This window comes from Schistocerca piceifrons, chromosome 3 (genome assembly GCF_021461385.2).
Source record: "Schistocerca piceifrons isolate TAMUIC-IGC-003096 chromosome 3, iqSchPice1.1, whole genome shotgun sequence".
Lineage (NCBI taxonomy): Eukaryota > Metazoa > Arthropoda > Insecta > Orthoptera > Acrididae > Schistocerca > Schistocerca piceifrons.
In genome coordinates, this window is record NC_060140.1 from 531,497,461 (window position 1) to 531,521,611 (window position 24,151).

The following is a 24,151-nucleotide window of genomic DNA, read 5'->3' on the forward strand; positions in this document are numbered from 1 at the left end:
GTGAAAATTTTTGGACTCCAAGCAAAAATTTTGGGAATTACTACTTTCTTTCACTCCAAGAAATGTATTTATAAAGTATTAGTTTAATTTTTGCAGTCTGAAATGTCTATAGCATTTTTGAAATTATTAGACAAAAAGTTATCCTCCAACTAAGAAAAAAAGGTTGTAATAAAGGTATTGCTACAAGGAAAACGGTATTCATTAAGAGAAATAGCCAAAAGGATTACAAATTTCAGATAAATCAGTTAGCCAAGTAATCCAGGCATTAAATGTCTCCGTGACTGTGATACCGTGACACGGAAGATGGATACGAAAGAGTAAACTCCGTCGCAGAATTGAAGTGTTCGCAAAAAACTCAGTCTTGCTAGTCTTGTGATTTTGATTTTTTAGAAACCTTCATGACTAGGCCCGGATGGCATGGAAAACAGAGCCAGCCATTCCAGCTGATCAATGAATAATACACCCTGTTTAGCGATGAATAAAATTTCTGCATCTTTTCTGATGGACACTTCCAATATCAATTCAGCTATGCAACGCTGCACTATTCGCGCGGTATCTTTGGAACAATTCTTGTCACTTGCCAGACGGAAATTTTGAGTAAAAATAATAATTCAAACTCCAGATGATTGCCAGAGCACGCTTCAGTTCGATGGATGTAAATTTCCTCTTACTGTGCTATGTATTTCGGTATACACACTCGTAAGAATTTTCATTATGGGCGATATGCGCGCCCCTCATTACTATGGCCCGAATGTTAATGAAAATAAGAACGCCAAATACGGAAGCATTTACGATTTCAAAATTATGTAGAAACTGTTCCATTTCCTCGTGGCGTGATCATGTAGCGATCTTATCATGGCTAATATTAAAAACAGTCGTAGGTTGCACAATTAATTTATTGAATCAAGAACGACGCGTTCGGGTAGGGCGTCTTCAGGTTCTCTCATGAGCGTTGCTTACCATAGACGTAGCAGCGCAGAACAAGACTACACGCACAAGCTGTAAATATGACCCCAGACCAACGGCACTTGAGATACGTCCGCATTCACACAGAGCATGCATATGAATGCTCTGTGGTCTGGGTCAGTGTTTAAAGCTTGTGCACTCTGAGATGGTACCGTAACCGAGGCGAAACGTGTCGTTCTTGAGTTAATAAACAACATTGTGCTACTTACAACTGTTTTTAATAACTGCTTTTAATATTAAGAATTACCAGAATATGACTTTAAAAATAAAATATGAGCTATATAAATTTATTTAAAACGTTGTTGACATTTTTCTGTACCATGCATCACAAAATTTTCTTACTTGTTGCAGTGTTTGAAACCAGGTAGCACTTTTTAAATGTCTGTATGTGTCTGAAATAAACCACAAAGTACAGTGAAAACAATAACACCTATCCAAATAATAAAAGCTTGATTTTACCACTGCACACACATTGTTTAAAGTGTCCCAAATTAGTTAACAGTCCTTTCAATCTACCGAACGAGGTGGTGCAGTGGTTAGCACACTGGACTCGCATTTGGGAGGACGACAGTTCAAACCCGCGTCCGGCCATCCAGATTTAGGTTTTCCGTGATTTCCGTAAATCTCTTCAGGCAAATGCCGGGGCACGGCCGATTTCCTTCCCCGTCCTTCCTTAACCTGAGCTTGTGCTCCGTCTCTAATGACCTCGTTGTTGACGGTACGCTAAACCCTAATCTCCTTCTCCTCCTCCTCCTCCTCCTCCTATCAATCTTTGGTTTCAGCAGAGTTGCACTGCATCTCAAGGCGCATTCCCAGGGATATATAGTTGTCGCTGAGGATAGTTTTGTACCTGGAAAACCACCTCTCCACATCTTAGGAGCGTATTTGAAGGCGGCGAGGTCACTGCAGGCCAGTTTTGGTCCATTGTCTTCTGATGTTGTGGCAGTCCCAGAAAGACTGTCACTAATTTTGTGCATTGTATAATGTCCAGCATCGGACTGTAGAACACTTTGCAATTTGTTTTTCACTTTGTCAGCCACATGACCACGACCTCGATCCAACTCAATCTGTACATGTCGCACAATGTCCAGGGCGTCATGCAGTTGGGTACCAGTAGCTTCCAGTCGTATTAAGGCATTCGATACCACTGAAAAAATTGTCGTTGATGTATGCAAAGTTTCCAGACAAGGTATCTGTAAAGACCTCTTCCACAGTTTCAGTAGCACATGATTCATCGCTATCAAGCTCACAAAAGACTTTATTTTGGTGTAGTTGGTGCAGTAATACTCAACAGCATTAAGCCAAGCCGGCCGGAGTGGCCGAGCGGTTCTAGGCGCTACAGTCTGGAACCGCGTGACCGCTACGGTCGCAGGTTCGAATCCTGCTTCGGGCATGGATGAGTGTGATGTCCTTAGGTTAGTTAGGTTTTAGTAGTTCTAAGTTCTAGGAGACTGATGACCTCAGAAGTTAAGTCCCATAGTCCTCAGAGTCACTAAGCCAAGAATGCCATAGTGTAAGAACAGGCAGAGTGGCAGTGAATGTGCTCCTTCCTTCAATTTGTGCACGCACATCGGAGCTGTGATGTAGAGTTTATTGCCACAGGAAGTTAATTTGTCTACATCAGAGTAATTTGAGTGCACCTCTTCTGCAATTCCGTTCAACGTATTTGCAAGGCAAGTAACGTATACCATACTGGGGTGAAGAATCTGAAGCCCCTTGGCTGCTTTAGCCATATATGAAGCACCATCTGTTACTAGCAGCAAAACGTTCTCTCTGTTTACACCATCCGGCCACAGTAGCTTTATGGAGTTATCAAACGAAATGGCAGTTAACATGTGACTTTACTATTTCGAGAGCTTCACACGTTAATAGGAACATTCCTCCACACCCGTCAACTTTTAGACCCGCGTGCTGTTCGTGGAACGGTAGAGAGACACCTTGAAGGTGGTTCATTGCACCCTCTGCCAGGCACTTCACTGTGAATAGCAGAGTAATCAGGTAGATTTCCAACGTAACGCCCACTCACGTCGGTGGTTTAATCTATAGAGACCCAGAGCTCTGGTATGCAATACTAATTCGTGTTCTGTTGAGCACCTCTTCGTAGCACACGGATACTTAGTTCTTTCTAAGTGTAGATTCCTCTGGAACTGAATATGTTGTGACTTCTCCAAGAACTGTCTGAGACATCTGTTCTCTAGCTTCAATGAGATATTGCAGGAAACCATTGTCATATACGTCTTTGAAGAATGAAGATGGACGTGTCAGCTCAAATAACAGCGTTGTCTGCTGTCGTTTTTGAGCACTTCTCTTCACGCAGCTACTCTTTTGAGCGATATTACTATGTTGTTGCAGATTAAAGCGCTTTTCTCTACAAACTTTACCTTCAAGTAGTTTACAAAATAATGTTTCCCCCTCAGTGCCGAAGATCTCACCAAAATTAGAAGAAAACCTCGCAGCTGCGTGCTGTTGGAGAAGTTTACTTTCGGCATGTTGAACCTTTAGACTTCCATAGTTCTGTTAAATTTCTATTCGACATCACTAACTCCAGATGTTCTGTTTCTTGACAGGGGGCCAGATGACCTCGCTATTTAGTGCCTTAACACCTCCAGCCTCGCCCCCTCTCCTCTAATCAACCAGCCAGTCAAGAGACTCGAGCTGCAACTTTTAGTCAGGTCCGACGTAGACGATTGCTTGGAATGCCTGTCCCTCCTCGGGGCGGAACACGTGCAGGGCTGTTGGCAGAGGTGTGTGGCATCCTTTGTCACAGTGCCTCCACAGCGCGGAACAGCGAGGGTAAGCCTCCTGCCATTAAGCGTATCTGCTCTTTCTTTTGTGGCGTTTAATTTCCTCGCTTTTGAGAAGGGCGACGGCCACTGACAGCTCCAGATTCCGCCATTCGCTCTCCTCCATTTCTGCGACGTGACAGTGTGGTAACGGTACGTCGGCCACAAAAGGACCGCGTGTTTCTGCCTGCATTGGCAGCAGAGAATTGCCGAGGGAAGAATGATGGGGTGCACGCGGCTGCAAGTCTCCCTGAAGGTATGCATGGCAGCCGAAAAACAGACAATTGTACGAGCAATCCACCTCAATCTCTTTTAATGTCAATAGGCTCTGAAATTGTTTCGGTTATTCGTATTACAGTGTCTTTCACCTGATTCATAGATTAGATCGCTTTAACCTGCTTAGTAAATTAGATAGTGTACACACTTAGTTCGTTCCACTCGACAAGGAAATAGGACGCATCCAGTTAGGGGACACTGCGCCCAATGTGTGTGAGTGTACTAATGAGTGACAATTTGTTGTTTCAACAAGCAATAAATATCTCTAACATCAAGGAAAGACGCTCCAGACGAGTAAGTGTGAAAAAACAACTGGAAGTGTCCAACTGCTGATTCTTGTATCAGAATACTCGGCATTGTCCGATTGGAGCTCACGAATATTATTGACAAGAAATGACAGTTCCGTAACTCCGATCTAATCAGGTGGAGGGAAAATCTTGCTAGCATTTCCTTATCCAAGGCTCCTGCAGTGCAAATTCAACTTAGAATACTCTAGTTTAGGTAAAGGTGCAGCGAGCATCGCTAAATATGGCACTCAGCAAAGAATGGGACACTGGATTCTGTCTAGCGTGTCGATGGCTATTTCAGTTGTGAAGAAATTGTGGGAACAGGACCGTTCCATCTTTCTGGGCATGAGGTCTGGATAAACGTTGCGAAGACTTGTAAATTATTGTGCCTGATGACATGATCCCATGACACTTCAACAGTGCGCTGAAAAGAAAAGAACATTAGCTGACTGACATCTTCTCGTTGACAGGATGTAGTTGAAGCTGATGGAGCTGTACAGGAAGTGACTGTTCCGTTGTCTTTCCAGACATTGTCGTTAGAGTATACTGTTGTGCAAAAATTAAGGACAAAAGAAAATTCAGCATGATTTCTCAGTGCCACGTAACATAGTTCGATGGAACGTGGGCAATAATTAGAAAGAACTGACACACTACAGCAGAGATGTTAACTGGAAGAAATAGGTAGGAATGACACCTTTATTCAGACAATAATTCCACTGAAGACACCGCGATGTGTAATGATCCCCTTGACATAACTGAAGGCGGGACATGGTTCTTAATAGTGTATGAGATCACCACGGACGACAATGCGTGCTCTGCAATTTGCTGCCGTGATGGCCACGAGGTTTGTAAGGGACTCTCGTGATAGGACGTTCCAGTCCTCCACCAGCACTGCTGATAACTGTTCGAAAGTGTTTCCCGGTGCATTACGTGCTTCCAACGTTGTCGAATATGATCGTTTTGGTTGTCTAGATGTGTGGACAGTAGAGCTAAGCTTTACGAAAACTACGGTTCGTTAGCAGTACACAAATGACGTAGTAAGTGGTAGCATTACAGGTAGTATCGCCATCACTGGTAGTGAAAGAAGCGTAACTCAGTGTGTAAGAGAGAAACTGGGAACCGACGACTTCGCTTTGTTTATTCTGAACGTAGTTAGAATTAGACATCTCTCAGTGGTAGTCCATTGCGTATTTTAAATCTTTTTTTCCCTGCAGTAACCAGGGCGAATACACTTGAAAAAAGGTGGTTTTGGTGTCGTGACAGTGAAATTAATCATTTGGTGACCGGACGCATCTGTCCATCCATTGGAAATTAAACTGAGAGCATTTGAATGTTTCATCTTATCTGTGACAACAGTGTGAACACGTTGATATTAAACATTGAGCAACGTGAGACCCATAGCACGGTCGTTACGTGTACCGTAACCAGGACGAATTAAATGAAAACCTTTCCTCCAGTAATGGGTCTCTAACATCGATAAGATTGTTGTAATAATTCTCAGTGAAGCCGATGAGGCTTTCGAGAGACTAGATGCTCATCAGATGAGGTCGCGGACATAGTAGACATCGAAGTTTAGTTAGTTGATCACAAGGGGATCTCGGTATTTTTCCTGGTTCCTATTAAGGTTCTTGAGCCACGTGTTTGATGGATTGTGGACATAGGCTACACTTATGAAGGTGATCTCGTAAACGAGTAGCCTCTGCATTGTCTTTATGGTTCCACGGAAATCACATATGGCTTCTGTCTTGCTTTGGATGGTCCTTGTAATGCACAATTTCCACGCTTTAAAGCGATGACGCACGTGCGTCTTTTCACGGTTAAATTCGGCTCTGGATTCATTTTTGTGGATTACAATGCGCGACCGCATCGAACAGTGTAGATGGAGAAGCTCTTGGTACGAGAGGATATTCGGAGAATGGACTAGCCTTCCCGATCCCGCGACTTAAATCCTATTGAGCACGTGTGGCGTGCATTTGGGAGACGTGTAGCTCGTACACACACTCACCAGCTGCCGCCCAGCAATTATCAACCGCGCTGCTGGAGAATGGAACGCTCGCCCACAAGAACTGTTTATCAAGAACCTACTTTCGTCTTTAAATTTCACATACCAGTGTATTACTACGTAAAGAATTCACAGCATCCGGACGCAGAGCGCTCTCTAATCTAGACTCCAAATTGGATATATCGAACAGAGAAGATAGCACAGTACGTCTAGGACACCGTAGTATCTCTCCCGAAAGTACGGTGAAGTATCGCTGGGCTGGAACATTAGAAAAGTGGGAGATGCTGCCACTAACAGCCTAATGAAATAACGGCTGTCGCTGCATGCGCCCTGTAGTAGAAATTGTGAGGGCACACAGGGAGTTATTGCATAGATAGTGGCTGGAAGTTCTTCTTTCCAGCCACGCGGAAATAATTTAAGTATTGTTCGCCTGCGTAGTGGGTTTTCTTTGCCCTTTGAATCATGGGCTTTTACGTCGCCAGAAAGACCTTACACTGTGTGATGGCAGTGGCGCCACCTAACAATGCGCTACATGTTGACAGAATGCGTTTTGTATGCTGATGAGGGCTGGCTGGCTATATGCATTTTTCCGTGGGTGCCTCTTGAATGTCTTTAAGGAAACAAATATTACACGTAAATTCGTAGGCAGACGTATGTAATGGAGGTAGTGCCGCCGTAGCGGCACAGAGACCGGCTGTGAATATTAGATGAAGCTGCTATTTTTTACTTTTGTACACTTCGTAAGGAATAACTACCTCAAGAGAGCTGCGGTTTTTCTACAGTGACGTCTCCAGGTGAGTTCATGTCTTTACTGAGAGTATTGGTACAAGTTGTGTTGTGAACACCGCTTTGTGCTGAAATACACTCTATTTTGCATTTCTGTGGTCCTACTAGGCAACAGCGGCGTTGGAACTAACGTATCGCTTTGAAGATCGTGAAAGAATAATGGATATATTTGGGTAACCTGTTATTGATTTATGTACCGGTTCCTTTACACATTGTCCATTACTTCGATGTATGTGGGCGGGAGCATTATTTTTTGCCAATACACGAATGTTTGTTCCAGCTATCTTCAGTCGGCGTAATACGTTTAAGAAACAAGTTACAGGATCAAACCTAACTCCAGCGTTCAGAATGAATGACAGATATGTCTTAAATTGGTGGATAATTCTTAACGTTTTTGTTTTGCATTTTGGTATTCCGGTTGTTACGCGTTTATTGGTCCGTTGTGAGTTTTTATTTGTATTTCACTGTTGTTGTTCGAACTAACATATTATTATAGCATCTTCTGGAGATAGTGAGTGGGTGACAGCAGCAGAGGCAGCCAGAAACATTTGGGGAGTGTATTAGGATAATGTCATTGGTCAGAACACGGCAAGGAAATGATTTTCATGTTTAAAGAGGCTCGTTTTGACGTGACTTTCCACGTTCAGGAGGACTTTCGGGGTTTGAATAAGATCGTTTAAAGACATTAATCCACAATGATCGTCATCAGTGCACTCGAGAACTGGCAGATATGATGAGCTGCGATCATTCCACCATCGCATCGTGCGACATATGCAATCTGTGGGAAACGTTAAAGAATAGGGTGTATGCGTACCGCAAGCTGTAAGCCAAAATAGCGAAATCAGCATGTGATCATCTTATCTTGCTCGTGAATAAAACCGTCTATTCTGTATCGTTACCGGTCACTATAAATGGTGTCTTTATGCTGACATAAGGAAAAGACGGAATGACTTGAGCCCAAACAAAGCAGTTACTCCGCCTACAAAGACATCCGCGCAGTCACAAAAGATAGTGTTATACATCTTGTGAGGTGACGGTGAGGTGTACTACGAATTGCTTCCCCCAAGTGTAACCATCACTGCTGGCATATGTGTACAACTGAGCTGTCTTGAAGACGCAATCTAAGAACAACGACCAGGAAGAATGCGTGAAGTGTTGCTACTACACGATAAAGGTCGCCCGCATTCTGCTAGGCTGACAAAAAAACACTACGCAAGTCTTGGGTTGGGAAGGCACGCCGCGCCCATCTTATTCACCTGATCATGCGCCCTCAGATTCTCACCTTTCCTTCTCTCTGTCGAACAACCTCCGAGGAACGTACTATCCGGATGAAAATGCGCACCGAAAATGCTCGATGAGTTCTTCGTCTCAGAACCATGTGATTTCCACAGCCGCGAATGGTAAAGTTTTCCCAGCGTTGGCAGACTGTTGTAAGTAATGAAGGAGAGTGTACTGTTTCTTTGATCACGAAAGTCTCCGTTATATGTATCTGTTACGTTTGCTAAACTAACGGCAAACCGCTGCAAACTTATGCGCCAGTCAAATACTATTGATGAAGACACAAACGGTTTACGCAATAGAAGTTGTACGGAAATGCAAAACTCACCTTCGCATAGACAAAGCTGTCTAAAAAGTGTCTCGTTGCTGTATTCCTTCTTGCAGTTTAATGAGCAACTCACTGAGCTCAGCCACTATCATGGATACGCTGCGGAAGATCGGGGATTTAAGGTCCCATCGACGACAAGATTCTTGAGTCGGAGCACAAGCTGGAGTTGGGAAGGAAATGGAACGCATCGTTTTCGAAGGAACATTACGAGTATTTGCCATTAGAGGAACTGAGGGGAAAGCCAAATCTGGATGCTTGGACATGGATTTGAAGTCCAGACCTCCGAAATGGGAGTCGAGAAGCGTGTTCCGATGGAACGGTTATGTTCATTCAGAGTGGAGGGGGGAGAAAGGAAAGGGAAGAAATTGTTGATGTCAGTTGCATCGGGACTTGATATGCAAGCAGCGGCGACGAATGAAAATGTGTGCCGGACCCGGACGCGGGATTTCCTGCTTCCTAGGAAATTGCGGTAATCACTGAGCAATCCGGACACAGTGTTTATCGTAAATGCGCGGGCTACCTCGGCACGCTTCCCGACCGACCCATGCTCACACGAGCACTACTTAACCGCTGTCCCCGCCCATGTGGTCCATGTTCTCTACTTTCTGATTCTCGCAGGAAGTCGAACGTGATTGAATATTCGCACTGAAGGTGGTGGATTCACGTCCCAACGAGGCGAATCAGTTATGCGAGTGCGTCGAACATGTCCGAAAGAGCAGACTACACGCAATCTTATGATGGAATAATTAACATTGCGTGGGACGAGATATGCAGCCAGTGGACGAATTAATTACTACTAGATCTGCTCTAATGGTGTCTACAGTATCTTAGCAGGAGTTTCATTCGTTGTTTGTCTCTGTACATTGATGAACCAGTAGTGCTACATCACCTGGCAATCGCTCTCTCTCTCTCTCTCTCTCTCTCTGTCTGTGTGTCTGTGTGTGTGTGTGTGTGTGTGTGTGTGTGTGTGTGTGTGTGTTGAAGGTAATTAGAAATTTTGTTCGAGTTGTTAATTTGCAGTAATACAGCGACGTCATTGTGGCGCCGCTGAGGCAGGTGTTTTTGAAAACTGGCGAAAACAAAGCAGAGGAGGCCGTTTAATACGGGCTGTGTTGTGCGGCAGCGGAGCAGCAAAGCCGGCTGCATTGTGCGTCCCTCCTGTGTTCCAGGGCAGCGGAGCGAGGCCTGAGCACGCCGCCCGTCCCAGCCCAGCCACGTGACCGGCGACCGAGGGGTATTCTGGGAGCGCCACCCACACCACAGGTCGGTACCGGGCCGCGTGATTCTTTCCAGGAGCTCGGAGACTCGGCGACAGTCACCAGATGGAGTAGTGCGCAGAAGCAGGCGGGTGCTGTAGCTAGGGCCAGAGTATTACGTGACGAACCAGCCAGTAGTGTCTTTCTGGCACGCTTGACAATAGCGTGAACATTCAGCGTCTATTTTCTTTGTAGTTTACGTGTGGTGAAGGTAATCGCTCCAAACAAATAAGAACTCATGATAATACCGCCTCCAGCCTCAATAACGGCCTCTTCGGTGAGGAGGGAAGTCCAGAACTTCTTCAGCTATGGCATATCCAGTTGACGAAATGCTCTCCTTTACGAGACTGCGAGGAAGTTGATTGCTACATTTCATTTGTTTTTAAAATGGTCCCGACATTTTCTGTGTGATCAAGATACTTATTTAGTGGGTAACCAAGAAGCGACAAAGTGCCTCAGAATTGATGAAACGAGGAAGGTGTTTCTGTAGCATTCTGAACACGGATGTGTCATCTTGAAAGGTGGGAGTGCCCACAGCATGCATCATGTGAAGGAAACTGCAGCACTTAGTCATCAAGAATGTTGGAGTGAGTATCCCGAATCATGCACATGGTAACCTGAACAGATGGACCCATGACATGGTACGAAAAACACCCCAAAAAATCACAGAACCATCTGGGGTCCGTTAGGCACAATACACACTTCAAATTCAACACCTTAGTGGCCCATTGGCCCATTTACGGACTTGCATTATTTGAGAATCAACTAATGTTTATTTCCTGTGTCGTTTGGTTGATTGAAGGGCTGCAGTTTTTTTTGTACTACTAGGAGCAAAGGCCATTTTCCAGGCTACTGATTCCAAATGTCCATTGCATTATTCAGTATTGTTCGTTCGGAAGTTGGTTGAGATGGATCAGCTTTCACTGATAGTAGTCTACCAATTCCCATCGCATTTGAATCCGTGACCCTCGTCATCTTGCACTGACGGTTTGGATCCTTTTCCCTGTCTGTTAGGATCATTTAACTGCTATGTTACATGGTTGTGAGCGGAAACACCATCTCTTGTAAACATGATGGACACTCAACGTTGATGCACCGACAGACGGTGTAACATCGTTCACTGTGTGGTCTTGGGCACGTTTAAACACGATAGCAGGTTTCTGTTATGCTCTCACTTTCCCACGTAGACCCATGTTATTTTCTATTGATCGTATGTTACTTTAGTGTGCTTTCCAAAAATTGCTGAAAACCACCCTAGTAACACCACGTTAAAATCATACTTCTCATAAAACAGCAACGCCCAGGTGCATATACATTGCGATCGGTCAGCCACACCAAGTACACCCCGACTTCTGTGACCCGGACTGCGACAAAGCTCAACTGCACACAACACTGGAGGCTTAACTTCAATTGCTGTTTGTGTTTTCGTCCTCTGTCCGGAGATGGATGCGCTTAACTTCAAATGCTGTTTGTGTCTTCGTTCTCTGTCCGAAGATGGATTTAATGCATCTCTCCCGTGTGCCCTGTGCAACACTTTTCGTCTCTGATTAAGTACGGGAAACTACAGCTGTTTCAAGCATATGAGCCTGGTTACGGACTTCACGTTAGAGACAGCTCGGCTAGGAGGGTGATTAACGAACAGCATTTCAAGACAGTGAGAGCCAATGGGTTTGCTTCATTTCGGATGTGTTTGTGTCACAGATGTTAGACTGTGCTTGTGTCGGGTCTGGCGGAGACATTATCTTGGGTGTCCCGCTGGCGCTGTGGCAGACATACAGAAAGTTGAATGTTTACGTGTGAAACATTGCGAGAAAAACTTGTCAGCAAATGATTCTTGAAATAATGTACTTTGGCACACTGCTGTTATTTTTGTGACAAAAGGGAAGGAAATATAAGTTGGTCCATATCTTAGTACGTGAGTATTCTTGTTGCTGGCTTCTGCTTCTGGAACATCGATTTATTGTAAAGATTCAGCGATACCTATTCAAATAACTTACGGGTTTGCTGCCGGAAGTTATTTGAACATTCAATTCGCCGGGAAAAGTTAAGGTCTCACATTCAGCGATACCTTTTTGTAATTTGTACCACAATTTGCATTGAATAGTTGTCTTGGCGAATTCTGTTGCTTGCTACAGTTAAATGTATATTTCGTCTTTAAATGATCATTTAGCGAGATGTAGAACGTGAAGTATGGAATTTTTGGTACAGATCACCGACGAACACCATAACACCAATGTCGGTTCTGTGTTTTGCACGAAGTTTATCACCACTCGCTATTTGCTGCAATCTTTGTCTCCAACGCTGCATTTACGGACGTGGTGTTAACGATTCGATCACAGCTAAATATTTGTGACAAGCAAGGATATAAATTTCGTTGCTGCTCGTTTTAGTCGCAGAAATTCAAGCTGTGCTCTAATGTTTCTGCCTGTCCACACCCTCGGAAATTGCGTCATATTCGGAGTAAACAGCGAAGTATTCTTAACAAGTTGGTTTCAGCTTTAATTTTTCTATCAGATTGAAGTCATAAAATCGAAAAAAAACTTGTTCCTAAGAGAGACCGCTCTCATATGTAAATAACATCAAATATTACAGAGCATACTTCAGTTACATGAATAAGAAAGAACCAGAATATGATCTAAAAGCGAAAATGCTGAAAAGGTTTGTATTTAGCAAGACACGGACCTCTTATTTAGACACCATAACCACGAAACCATGCCGTTCACATACAAATCTTGGCATTAGTATTATCTATCTTAGGATCTCCAAAAGGTTCTTTGCTGTTGAAGTGTCGTTAACTGACTTTTAATTTTAACAAATCGTACCAAGAATGATGTTTGATGTTTGTGATAAATCTTCGATGCATTATTACATTGAAACAACGTACCGCGTGATTATAATTAAACTTTCCTTAGTTAACACGTTATAGCACGGAAACCATTACATTATAAGTATCAAACTTCGTAACATTAATGTCCAGATTATGGGGTGCATGATTCCTATGCGTCACAGCACCACCGTCCGGTTCCAACTATGACCACCAGTTGCCATGATCACTCATCGTGATTCATAGTCTGACACACCTTACCAGTCGCAGTGCATTTCTTGTCGTGTCGACACGGTCTTGGACAAAAGGAGCAGGGTATTATTGATGAAGCTCTATTATTGTAACAACAGTAATGCTGCAGCTGCACTTCTAGAATATCGCCTTCTGAAAGCATTGGCGAAGAATCCTCTATCTCCATCTGGTGTGCGGAGCATCAAGTAGTAGTTGGAATCAACGGGAGAAATGGGCGTCGCTCCGGGAAGAGGCCGACGACCGGTTGCACCACAGGTGGTTGATGGAATCGCTGTTACTATGGCAGACAACGCTGCGCGTAATTCCCGATCGTCAGGCTGTGGGCGTGCTGTGTCAACAGTTGAACATCCCGTGGTCCTCTGTACGGAAGGTGCTTCGAATCATTCTCAAATGGTATCTGAACAAGATCCACATCGTACAACAACTTGCACCACAGGACGCACAACGACGTGTTGACTTCGCTCTCCACTTTCTCGCAAGGATTGAAGTTTACGAGAGCTGTCCTTGGACCGACCTATGGACAGACGACTCATTTTTCTCTGATGAGTGAGATCAACACACAAAATTGCCGAATGTGGGGATCTTCCAGTCTCTGTGCATGGTTCCTCTGTATGCTGAACATGTCACCATATAGTGTTTATTGGCGGCTACGTTAATCATTGGCCCATTATTTTTTAACAGGTTGGTGGTCAGGGACCAAAGACGTGCAGTGTAACTGGGCAGTGTTACTGCGATATGCTTCGCCAGCATGTCATATCCGCCCTACAGGAGAGAGACGCGTTGAACTCAATTTTTCACGCAAGATGGGGCCCCACCGTACATCGCTCGTGAAGTTCACCTGCTTCTCCGAAACACATTTGGAAACTATAGATTTATCATCCGATCGTTTCCAAATGCTTGGCCGGCACGATCACCTGATCTCACCCTCTGTGATTTCTGGTTGTGGAGCTACCTGAAGGGCAGGGTTTACCAGGGGAAGATTCACACATGTGCTGATCTGAAGCGCAGCATATCAAGGTAGATAGCTAGCATACCTACGGAAATGCTTCGTTCTGCTGTGCAGAATGCAATCCTGCGCTTTCACACTCTTCTGGACACTGATGTGCGCCATACTGAACCCCTCTTGTAGCAGTAATGGTATCGGTAGGTAATCGTATGATGTTCTGTAGCGGCACATTAAAAGTATTTCTTGAACTGATGATGCGTTATTTCTCTTCCCCATGCCCTTGACATTAATTCTACCAAGTTTGGTACTCGTACGGTAGTTAGTTTCCGCGTTGTAGGGAAAGTACGGTACTGTAATAACACGCGAGTTCTTAATACAGAAACAAAAGAATATGATGAAATCTAATATTAGGTCTCCAAACTAGCAAGCGAGCGACGCTACGTGACCAGACCACCCGAATGCTGTGAAGTGCTATTGACTACTTTTGTTTCGGTCCGAACTGTCCGTGACGACAAGTGCTTACTGTAGTAAAGATTTTTCGCCCCACATCTCTCATTTACCAATTTAACGTTTCCTTAATGCTTCGGCATGTGCCCTATGAACCGATCTCTTCTTTTAGTAGAGTTGTACCATTAGCTTCTTTTTCTCGTTCAGATTAGTATCCCATCATGAGTTATCATATCTACCCATCAATAGTCCGATTAAAATAACTTTGTGATTGACAGATTGCTTTGGCGGGGTGAGCGTTTTGGCAAGCAGCCACACATGCTCTACAAGGCTCTACACTTACAAAACGGGCAACGCAGCGAGCACGTGGCGCTCGACAAAAAAACAACTGGCTATTGGTTCGCGTTTGGCCGCTACCACTCGACTCCTTGAAAATTCAGTTACAAAGGTATTTTAATCGGGGCATAATCTTTAGGATGGTTCTGTAGTACCACATTTCAAAAGCTATTCGCTTCTTGTCTGAAGCGCCTACATCCACGTTTTGCTACCGCAGAATGCTACAATCCAGACAAATACCGATTGAAAAGTTTCTGTAACACTTCAATTTATTTTAAGCGTTAACAGATTTTTCCTTTTTGAAACACTTCTTTTTCTAGTGCTACTTTGAATTTTATATTCTCTCAACTTCTGTCACCGTCAGTTATTTTAATGCCTATATATCAAAACTCATCTACTGCTTTCATTATCTCACTCCCTAATGCAGGTTGGCGCACGAAAAACCGGCCCCGGATACAGACTGCTCGCCAGTTACGCACGAACTGTTGCCTGCCACGAGCAGATAGATAAACATGTAATAATTAGATGATAAAGAAATAAAAAGTGATTCGAAGGTCTGCATTTACGGCTTTACGTTAGGTGCTGAAAATGACCTCCTTGTGCTTCAGTGCATTTTCACACGCCCTAAAATGCAAAATACACTTTGAGCAACTCTTCTGCGTCAGTTCTCAAAATTTCATTGCAAATATTGACTTTCAACTCTTTTAACGTTGTTGGATTATTTGCATACACTGCTCCACAGGTAAAAGTGAAACGTGGTTAGGACTGACGAACGCGACAGACAAAATCATTTGCTCACAGTCCTCCTGTGAATGTTAAATAAATTCGTGAGATTGACGACTCGTGTGAAGTGTGACAGGTCGTCCCCATCTCGTTGAAAGACAGTATACGTATGTTTATTGGAGGGGACGGGGGTTGTCAACTGTGCGTAAAATTCTTCCAGAATCGCTTGTACACATTACCGTTCGCTTTTTTCCCCGAAACGTATGAGACCCACAGCCCGACTTGCCGGACACAACACACCACACTCCGATTTTCTCACCGAGAGGGGTTTCCTCATTAATCGTATTGTTTGTAGACCAGTAACAGGTGTTCTGGGAGTTCGTCATGTCAGATGCAATCAGGCTTGATCACTCATTAAAAAAAACAGTAGCGTGTCCAACGTTCTACTCTCAATTGTTTGACATAGCCACGTACAGTATTTCACATGTATTGTCTTACCTTCTACTTTCGTATCTTGGACATACGAGATTGTGTAGGGCTTCATTCACATATGGGGTAAAACACGTTGAGAAGACCAGCGCGAAACGTTGACTTGTTGAGACAATTTACGTGTCGACTCCGTATCATTCGTCTCGAATACCCACGATCATAGCAGATGTACGGACAGACAGGCCTCGATTCTTTCTTGAGTTTGCAACGGATCCTCTAGTACGCCCCTTTTGTCACCAAATCCTGTATACTGCTCTTCGGTGGGATGGAAACGCCAGGAAATCTCTTTGCGAGCAATGTCCCGCCTTTCCTTAAAGGAACTGGTACTCGCGCACACCTTCACTATTGCGATTCTTTCTTAAAGATGATTCACCTCGCTGAGATATTTACTTCACACTTCACATATCTTAACGAAGTCCGAACGGCTTTCGCACTGACAACACAAAACATAGGTGCAACAACGTCGAAACAATAGATGACAACTGGCGGAGGACAATGAGCAATCTAGTACCCGGGGCCAGTTTTTTTTGCGCCGCCCTGTGTAATTCCCTCAGATTCATTAATAAGGCTACTTTCAATTAGCTTTGTTGTACTTTTCTTGATATTCATCCTATATTTACAAAATTCCCGTCTGCCCATTCAGATTTATTCCTTCCGTGGTTCCGTAAATTGATAACAGAGTAGCAGTTCGGTCAGAGGTCGTGTTCAGTCTTCAGATGGTTGTGTGTGGATGGAACGTTTAACCGTCATCTCGCTACCGTGTTCTGTGGGCAATTTGCCGCCACTTCAGTTGTAGCCTCAGCTTTGCGGGCTAAGTTCACGGTACGGCGCCACCCTCTCGACCACAGGGGGTCGTTCTGTTCTCTGCTCGAGCGATTGCCGCGCGGCCCTCACTTGAAGCAGCCATTGATTCTGGCAGCCTCAGCCTCTGAGCTCCCATTTGCGCCGCCACCCTTTTCGAGAGCCACTTGGATGGGGCGGAGCAGAGCGGAGACCAGGACGCTGTTTCCTTCGCGTCCGGCCGCTATTGGACCCCCGCCGGTCTGCACTCCCAAACAACACCGTGCGCTCCGCCAAAGCCGCGCCTTGCCACTTCAGCCGTCGGCTGTCTAACCTTTATAGTGGCACCGTTCTTCCAAAAAGTTTCACTCTGCCGCCTGTTCGGCATCCTTACTATTGGAGAAGTTCTGTTCTCACAGTTTCTTGTTATGTTTAGGTTTGTTTCAAAGCTCGTTACAGCGTGCAGTACATCCAGAAGAGAGAGAGAGAGAGAGAGAGAGAGAGAGAGAGAGAGAGAGAGAGAGAGAAAGAGAGAGAGATTGCTAATAACATTAGGGTATTTCTTCTATAAGCAGCGGTGAATCGGTATGCCACTGAGACAAAATCGCCGTGAGCATTGAGGCAATCATCCACCGATGAGGTTGAAGATGTCTGTCTGTTGAGTAAAACACCGTGTCGTGCTCTATCAAGAAATGCGTAACTGCCAGGTGCATATCGTCGTCCGGCAGGAGTCGTCGACCCGGCAAGGCCCCTTTTAGTGGATCGAAGGTGTGATAATCGCATGGGTGAGATCAGGACTATAGGGCGGGTGCTCGACTGTCTCCAACATGAGTTGGCTCAACTTCAGCGTTACGACCTTTGCGACATGGGGACGTGCGTCATCATGAAGGAGTAGCACCCCTTGTCGCAGTTCTCTTGGACGTTTCCGTTGTTTCGACAGACATGCTGCCCCATACACGTTCTTCGTTCTCCGATGGATGTTTGCCGATGTTTGCTATTCGACAGCCGAGAAAGGATTAACAGCACGTTGGTCCTGTTTGGATGCATTTTCTAATAACTTCGTCAAAGTTCACATTTCTACGTTTATCTGACGCACCTCGGAAAGACACGGAGGACAAACTAACCAGTTGCCTATATGTCGGCGCTTAGGAGTCGCGCTACGTTTCATATACGCAGCTGCAATGCCCTTAGACGGAAACTTTGTCATCCCTTACAGTAATTAATTCGTCTACTTGCTGCATATCATCGTCTATCTCTTCTCATACTGGATTAATCATTCCACCAGCAGCATATGCCTCAAGATCAGTAGTTTCCAATGTCTCTGAGCCCATTACCCTTGAGCAGTCAGATATTAGCTATTACCCCCTCCAATCCTCCCCCATCATCAAAACTAGCGCTAATTAATCTGTAGAATGGAATAGGATTTTCTTCGGTACTTCAGTTTTTATACATGACAGAAGATAATGAAATTTAGTTTTTTAGATGCTCTATTTAACCACGAAGTAACGGATCAGTGAGAACGATCGGTACTCTGTATCTCTAACAACCTTTTGTATGGAATGAAGAACAAATTTTCAGTGCTTTGCGTTTGCTGCATACAAGTCCGCCTCAGAAAACAAAGCTAGGGCATTTTATCACGTAATTCCCCCATTTTTTCTCGAAAAATTTTCTTGAAAACACTAGGGAGGGAATTACGCTAGTAGTAGAGTGATGCTCCTAGGAATTCAGAAAGGAAGGGAAACGTTGTTAGGTAGGTAAAAAGTTATATTTACGGTAATTTGTGAAAAAAGTGGTACCTAAAGATATTTATTTTCAATTAACACCAAAGAACTGGATTCATACCACGGTTTCATTACGCTTACAATGAAGAGCAGCAAACCATTGTTTCTTTTCCCTTCGTATTCTGCGACCTCGCTTTCGTCACTGTCTTCACTATTTAAAGGCTCAGGTAGCACAGCGTCTTCACAGTTGTCACTATTCCTCAACATGTCCTCGGAACCGTCAGTGGCACAAATTCCAGTTTTTTAAAGACTGTTCTTACCAGTATCGACACTAATTTTGTCCCATGCACGGATTATTCACTCGCACATTGTTGGTATTCATGTCTTCCCCTCTCTGGAATCAGCTGATGAGATCCTGCCGCCATCCATTCTGAATACAGGCGTCGAAGAAGTTGTTTGAAAGGTTTGTTGACTCTTGTCATTTAAACGTTGAGGAATGTACGTTAATCCTCCAGGGATAATGACAGGATGGGACTTCATCCGTTTTATTTTCTCCTTTACGGCCTCCACAAGTTGAACCCGAAAACTGTCTAGGTCAAGAAGGGACTCCTTTTGTAATAATGCCCCCTGGTCGTCTTCCCCAGACTCTCTCCAATCAATCCACCATCAGATCTGTTGTCATCAAGTCCTTTTCCTTGAACTCGTAAGCGAATTCCACGTAGGGTAGTCTTCTTTCATTATGGTTTCCTTTTAAAGATGACATACAGTGGAAGTTTATTGCTGTCTGCTGGAATGCGCTACGTCACTGTTCTTCTTAATTTCCCGCTCCAGTCGTCTTCACAATGACACTTTTTAAGCCAATTGGAGCAACGGTGGTGTTATGCGGCGTATCAAAAAACGCCGGCGCCTGATCAGCGCCACGAACCTGGCAGAGCAAATACCCATATTGCTGTCGCACTTGTAATACGTAACGATGAAACTCGATTACCTTATCCGTGTGGCCTTGAGGTAAACGCTGGCACAAAGATGTTCTCTTTCGTAGACAGATTTTGCCGTCTCATAAAACGAATCACCCAGCCAATGTTTGCTTTAAAATCGTTTCTGTCAGTGTTGAGCTTGGCAGCTATTTCGCGAGCTTTGTTCTGCGTAATTTCGTAAGAGACAGCACTACCATCATCCTGAATTTCATTGAAATAAGCAATTACACCATTATCAATTGCGGGGTATATCCCTGTTTTATGCCCACGGAAAGATTTGGGATTTGCCTTTGCAGCCATGAGTTAATCTTCTTGTCTCCGCCAGTACCGTTTTGAATTGGGATCAACGGAGAAATGTCTTCCTGCAGCTTTCACTCCGTTTATATCGGCGTAAGGTAACACCTTTAATTTAAATTTTGCCATATTGTTTAAATATTTTGACATTATGACGACTTGCAACAAACTGACCTAGAAATACGTCAGCATCTTCACTTTTCAAATTTAGGTATGTTGTGGCAATGAAAATATTTTTATTCTAAGCGCCGCTGTGTTCCTTGTTGTCCAGTGTCAAGTCATTTGAAGGTCGCCCTAGGAAGAACGAACCAGGGGAGGGAATTACGCGCTATGTTAATAAAATAATTTTTTAACGATGAAAAATCGTAGGGGAGGGGAATTTCTGAGAGGGGGAGCTTATATGATAAAATGCGGTAACTATAAACACTGACATCAGGCATAAAATATGCTTCTGTGTACCACGCCTTCTTACTAGCAATTGCCTCACCGACACTCTGCAAGACCATTAAAAAAGAAAAGTAGTTTGCGCTATGCTTATGGGTACTGTTTGTAAATCACTTAATTTCTGGGCCACTTAGTTCGGAACTGCCAGAAACGGGAAAATTTCTGCCTACCAATGCTTTGTGTCTGACCACTGCCGCTAATAATAATAATAATAATAATAATAATAATAATAATAATAATAATAATAATAATGTGTAGGGCCTACAGCAATGAACATAGTTACTTCTGTGTTATATTTTAGTTTATCTGCTACGAAACGATTAATGAAGCAATTTCTGAAGTATTGCGGGAATTTTCACGAGGTGTAACGGTATGTTTGTTTTCACCCCTCGGAAAATTACATTTTATTTATTAGGGGTAATTATCATCAGGTTGGAAACCACTGCTGTAGACTCTCATTGCGGAGGTCTGAAGTTCAGATCGATGTCCAGCGTCCTGATTTCGATTCTTCGCAGTCATTCTAAACCGCTTAAAGCAAATGCTGGGAGTATTTCTTCGCAAACGACGCGTCTGATTTCCTTCTCAAATCTAGCCTGTAGACAGTTTCTAATCATTCCTCAACGACTGGACGTTAAATCCTTACCTTTTTTAATGTATGCGTGATGATGGTGGGTGAGCTCAGTGACCTGTGGATTCAGTTGCTTGAAGGAATACAACAATGACACACTACCTGTTCATCGTTTGATGAAAACAGATACATATGTAAAACATTTGTGGACAAAATGTGCACAATCAGAAGCTCATATAATCTTGCATCTCCAGATCCAGTTCGCTGATCAATTCGATCGCGTCTCCTGATGGATAGTGAATTTCCATTATCGTTCGTTTGTACGCTCGAAGAGGACAGTCTGCAACGATATGGTGGATTGACCGTAACGAGGCATTGCATTCAGAGTTTGCTTAACTAGCCCATCCACACAGTACACACAACTGCCTTGTCCGGTTCATGATGTTGTTGTTGTTGTTGTGGTCTTCAGTCCTGAGGCTGGTTTGATGCAGCTCTCCATGCTACTCTATCCTGTGCGAGCTTCTTCATCTCCCAGTACTTACAGCAACCTACATCCTTCTGAATCTGCTTGATGTATTCATCTCTTGGTCTCCCTATACGATTTTTACCCTCCACGCTGCCCTCCAATGCTAAATTTGTGATCCCTTGATGCCTCAGAACATTCCCTACCAACCAGTCCCTTTTTCTTGTCAAGTTGTGCCACAAACTCCTCTTCTCCCCAATTCTATTCAATACCTCCTCATTAGTTACGTGATCTACCCATCTAATCTTCAGCATTCTTCTGTAGCACCACATTTCGAAAGCTTCTATTCTCTTCTTGTCTAAGCTATTTGTCGTCCATGTTTCACTTCCATACAAGGCCACACTCCATACAAATACTTTCAGAAATGACTTCCTGACACTTAAATCTATACTCGTTGTTAACAAATCTCTCTTCTTCATAAACGCTTTCCTTGCCATTGCCAGTCTACATTTTATATCCTCTCTACTTCGACCATCATCAGTTATTTTACTCCCCAAAGAGCAAAACTCATTTACTACTTTAAGCGTCTCATTTAATAATCTAATTCCCGCAGCATCACCCGACTTAATTTGACTACACTCCATTATCCTCGTTTTGCTTTTGTTGATGATCATCTTATATCCTCCTTTCATGACAATGTCCATTCCGTTCAGCTGCTCTTCCAGGTCCTTTGCTGTCTCTGACAGAATTACAATGTCATCGGCGAACCTCAAAGTTCTTATTTCTTCTCCATGGATCTTAATACCTACTCCGAATTTTTCTTTTGCTTCCTTCACTGCTTGCTCAATATACAGATTGAATAACCTCGGGGAGAGGCTACAACCCTGTCTCACTTCCTTCCCAACCACTGCTTCCCTTTCATACTCCTCGACTCTTATAACTGCAATCTGGTTTCTGTACAAATTGTAAAAAGCCTTTCGCTCCCTGTACTTTACCCCTGCTACCTTTAGAATTTGAAAGAGAGTATTCCAGTCAACATTATCAAAAGCTTTCTCAAAGTCTACAAATGCTAGAAACTTAGGTTCGCCTTTCCTTAATCTTTCTTGTAAGGTAAGTCGTAAGGTCACTATTGCCTCACGTGTTCCAATATTTCTACGGAATCCAAACTGATCTTCCCCAAGGTCGGCTTCTACTAGTTTTTCCATTCGTCTGTAAAGAATTCGCGTTAGTATTTTGCAGCCGTGACTTATTAAACTGATAGTTCTGTAATTTTCACATCTGTCAACACCTGCTTTCTCTGGGATTGAAATTATTATATTCATCTTGAAGTCTGAGGGAATTTCGCCTGTCTCATACATCTTGCTCACCAGATGGTAGAGTTTTGTCAGGACTGGCTCTCCCAAGGCCATCAGTAGTTCTAATAGAATGTTTTCTACTCCCGGGGCCTTGTTTCGACCCAGGTCTTTCATTGCTCTGTCAACCTTTTCACACAGTATCGTATCTCCCATTTCATCTTCATCTACATCCTCTTCCATTTCCATAATATTGTCCTCAAGTACATTGCCCTTGTGTAGACCCTCTATATACTCCATCCACCTTTCTGCTTTCCCTTCTTTGCTTAGAACTGGGTTTCCATCTGAGCTCTTGATATTCATACAAGTGGTTCTCTTTTCTCCAAAGGTCTGTTTAATTTTCCTGTTGGCGGTATCTATCTTACCCCTAGTGCGATAAGCCTCTACATCCTTACATTTGTCCTCTAGCCATCCCTGCTTAGCCATTTTGCACTTCCTGTCAATCTCTTGTTTGAGACGTCTGTATTCCTTTTTGCCTGCTTCATTTACTGCATTTTTGTATTTTCTCCTTTCATCAACTAAGTTCATTATTTCTTCTGTTACCCAAGGAGTTCTACTAGCCCTCGTATTTTTCCTTCTTGATCCTCTGCTGCCTTCACTACTTCATCCCTCAGAGCTACTCATTCTTCTTCTACTGTATTTCTTTCCCCCATTCCTGTCAATTGTTCCCTTATGTTCTCCCTGAAACTCTATACAACCTCTGGTTTAGTCAGTTTGTAAAGGTCCCATCTCCTTAAATTCCCACCTTTTTGCAGTTTCTTCAGTTTCAATCTACAGTTCATAACCAGTAGAACTGGATCTGTTCTGGCATTTCAGTCTGCACACACACGACTTACCTGAAACATCATCAAGAAAATTAATTTACACTGATGAAATTGTTTCACGGGCCAGAGCTCCAACTTTCCTGATTCTAAAACCACTTTATCCACTGAATTGGAAGTCTTGGAAGTATGCTTCAAGAAATGGTGCCTCCACCTCAATCCTCTGGAAACAATTATAGTTGTATTTCACCTACGCGACAGAAGCAAATTACAAACCCGAAGTCACAGGCGAAGTCTAGACGTACCACAGTGCAACAAAACACCTAGATATAACACTAGGCGCAACTCTAACTTACAAGCATAAGGAATCTTGCAGCTGTAGCTACTAAAGTCGAAACGAGAAAAATCATTCTTCAAAACCTTGAACTGGTACCCAACGGGGAGCTAATGGTCGTGTTTTAAGATCCACAGCCCTAACCATATCATTGGTACTGAATACTGTCGTTCGACCAGGATCAGTAGCGCTCACACTAAGAAGATGGACGCGCCAACTCAGTCAGTCAATGTAAATAATTACGGGATACATTCGGAGTAAAAAACCCTATGGCTTCCTGTACTCAGCAGCCCACCTTCTCCAGCTCTAAGAAAATCAGAAGCTCTGCTGAAGGTCTGGAACAACTTTCAGAAGAATACTCAGCTACCCTTTTACCAAGCTGGACACCAACGCTTGAAATCAAGGAAGCCGTCGTACCACATAACAAACAACTTTGTTCTGTTGTCCTTCACTGTTAACCTTTCACATAAAATCTGGT

The 24,151-nt window shown here is 43.7% G+C and overlaps 1 long non-coding RNA gene across 1 annotated transcript in view; it reads left to right on the top strand.

Moving 5' to 3' along the window:
* Positions 1-24,151, top strand: part of LOC124787784 — an 847,274-nt gene that overhangs the window by 576,246 nt on the left and 246,877 nt on the right. Inside the window, exon 4 of the long non-coding RNA XR_007016011.1 lies at positions 9,876-9,969. This is a non-coding gene — a long non-coding RNA (uncharacterized LOC124787784). The remainder of the gene's footprint in view (positions 1-9,875; positions 9,970-24,151) is intronic.